Genomic DNA, 3,308 nt, shown 5'->3' on the forward strand with positions numbered 1-3,308 from the left:
GATAAGCGGATAGATCCTTTTCCAGCAACAGAAGAGAAGGTTCCATATGTTATTTTTACTCTTGAGCTCCCATGGCAGGAGTGTAGGAGTAAAAAAGAGATTGGTTACCTGTCATGTGATCGGATGCACCAGAGTCAAATATCCAAGGAATTTGATTTTCTACATGAAGGGCAGTACCTTGATGAGCAAAACTGCTTGTTGTGCTAGGATTAGTCATGGTTTGCCGACTCAGAAGCTTGAACAGTTGCTCGAATTGATTTTTGTTTAAGAAGACTCCAGTTGACTCACTGTTGCTGTTGTTGGTGTCCTATGATTTTTCCTCTGTAGTAGCTTGAAACCCCTTGCTTTGAGGTTGTTTCCTTGGCTTTGCATCGGCAAGTCTTCCATGGAGGTCCTAACATCGTTCTCGGGTATGGCCAAGTTTGTTACAGTGAGAGCATCGTGGGCGCTGATTCGACTTTTGATCACCATATGGTATGTTAACCGTACTTTTCATGATAAGAGCAATGTTCTCAGCAGGTCTTTCACCTATAGAGACCACAGATGAGTCCTTTTTTCCCCAAGCATCACTCGGCGTCTGCTCTCTTCACAACGTACTTCTGCAAAAGCTTCACCAATGGAAGGTAGTGGTCTCTGGCCTAGAATTCGTCCTCGTACCTCATCAAGTTCTTTGTTTAGCCCAGCCAGAAAATCATACAGCCGTTCCTTTTCTAAATGTCTTTTAAACTTTACGTTGCCTTCAATATCACCCCAGTCCGCTTCATAGTGCATATCCAATTCTCGCCATAGGTCTACAACATATTGAAATATTCAGTGATATCCAAATTTCCTTGCCGAATATCCTTGAGTTTATTCTTTATCTCGAAAACCTGAGGCATTTTCGAGATCTGAATAATTCTCTCTAACAGCATCCCATATGGCCTTGGCAGTGCGAAAAAATAAATAGGTGCGGCTGATATGGCTCCATTGAGTTAATCAGCCATGCCATAACAATGGAATTATTGAGTTCCCAATTTCCATAGGTCGGATCCGTCGTATCGGGATGCCGAACCTCACCTGTGATGTAGCCAATTTTTCCTCTCCCTCGGATCACCATCAAGACCGATTGGGACCACTGGAGGAAATTCTTGCTGTTCAACTTGTGATTCGTGATCTACAGTGACGATCCCTCTCCAAAGGACTGCGCAACCACGGACGATGTGACTGGGTCAGATGTGGTAGATGATGACACATACTTAACAGAACTGGTTGTCTCCTTCTCTGAACTCATTATCGTGAGAACCACGGTCAAGACGATGAAGACGAGAAGACATAATTTTTTTAAGAGTATGGCTCTGATACCATAAAAGTAAATTTGGAGGAAGAATAACTTTTCTTCTATATCATTTAGAGAGTAATACAACACATATATATACAAAGGCCTCCTCAACAGAAAAGGGAAACTAGTCTACGGAAAAGGAAACTAGAAACTAACATCCCTAAAAATCTGCTATACATCATGATCCTGTTAACTTCCCAAAGTAATCAGGAAATATAATAAGTCAATCATTCCAAATATGGAATGATTGATATTGTGTAATAACTGAATATTCCTACAGTTGATAAGCTAGGGCTCACAACACTTAAGCACCCTCGTCCTTACAAGCTACAATGGTTGAATAATAACGGTGAAGTGAGGGTTACAAAACAGGTTATTGTACCGTTTCGAATTGGTAAGTATGAGGACGAAGTATTGTGCGATGTGGTACCAATGCAAGCGGGACATCTCCTTCTCGGAAGACCATGGCAATTTGACTGGCGTGTGCAACATGACTGCTTCACTAAGTACTCATTCACACACAACCAACGGACTATCACTCTAGTTCTGTTGACACCAAAACAAGTCTATGAGGACCAAGGTTGCAAAAAAATTGAGTGAACAGTGAGAGTGAGGGGAAAGAGAGACACGTGGCCAAAGAGAGAAAAAAAGAGAATAATGTCGAATCTTGTAAGGAAGACAAGAGAGAGAAGAATTCAACCAAGGAGGTTAAAACAAAGAGAAAACAAAGAAACTTCTTTGCAAAAACAGGTGAGGTTAAGCGAGCGTTAATTTCGAAACGGCCGATGATTGTACTCATGTACAAGGAGACCTTTTTAAGCACTAACCAACTTGATTCTTTGTTGCCTAGTGTTGTTGTTTCTCTCTTGCAGGAATTTGAGGATGTGTTTCCCGAGGAGGTACCCGCATGGTTTACCACCCATCTGAGGAATTGAACATCAAATTGACTTTGTTCCGGGTGCATCAATTCCAAATCGACCCGCATATAGGAGCCACCCATAAGAGACAAAGGAGCTTCAAAGGCAAGTCGAGGAATTGATGGAAAAAGGGCACGTGAGAGAAAGCATGAGTCCTTGCGCAGTCCTAGTGATTCTAGTGCCTAAAAAGGATGGGACATGGAGAATGTGTGTTGATTGTCGAGCCATCAATAACATAACGGTAAAGTATCGACACCCTATTCCTCGCTTAGATGATATATTGGATGAACTACATGGTTCTTGTGTGTTTTCTAAAATTGATAGATTGATCTTAAGAGTGGGTATCATCAAATACGAATGAACGAAGGAGACAGATGAAAGGCAGCGTATAAAACAAAAAATGGATTGTATGAGTGGTTAGTCATGCCGTTTGGATTAACTAATGCACCTAGTACTTTCATGCGCTTAATGAATCATGTCTTGCGTGCTTTCATTGATAAATTTGTTGTTGTCTATTTTGATGATATTCTAATTTATAGTAAGAATTTGCATGATCATGCTTCACATCTACATTCGGTTTTAGAGGTGCTTAGAAAGGAGAAATTATATGCTAACCTTAAAAAGTGTACTTTCTGCACCGATAAGCTTGTTTTCCTAGGTTTTGTGGTGAGTGCTAAAGGAATTGAGGTTGATGAAGAGAAGATCAAAGCCATCCAAGAGTGGCCGACCCCCTCCAATGTAAGTAATGTTAGAAGTTTTCATGGACTTGCTAGTTTTTACAAGAAGTTCGTGAAAGATTTTAGCACCATCACTGCACCGCTTACCGAAGTGATCAAGAAGAACGTTGCGTTCAAATGGGGTGAAGAACAAGAGAAGGCGTTCCAGCTTATTAAACACAAGCTTACTCACGCTCCTTTACTTGCTTTACCTAACTTTTCTAAAACGTTCGAAATAGAATGTGATGCTTCTAGTGTAGGTATAGGCGTTGTTCTTATGCAGGATGGGAGACCACTTGCGTACTTTAGCGAGAAACTAAGCTAACTACCCCACTTATGACAAAGAGTTGTACGCAT

At 41.1% G+C, this 3,308-nt stretch overlaps 1 pseudogene; it reads left to right on the forward strand.

The window, feature by feature from the left end:
• The first annotated feature begins 543 nt into the window (after window positions 1–543).
• The window catches only part of LOC112092754, a 5,729-nt pseudogene continuing 2,964 nt past the window's right edge, over window positions 544–3,308 (forward strand).

The sequence above is a fragment of the Morus notabilis genome, unplaced genomic scaffold, assembly GCF_000414095.1.
Source record: "Morus notabilis unplaced genomic scaffold, ASM41409v2 Scaffold4605, whole genome shotgun sequence".
Classification (NCBI taxonomy): Eukaryota; Viridiplantae; Streptophyta; class Magnoliopsida; order Rosales; family Moraceae; genus Morus; species Morus notabilis.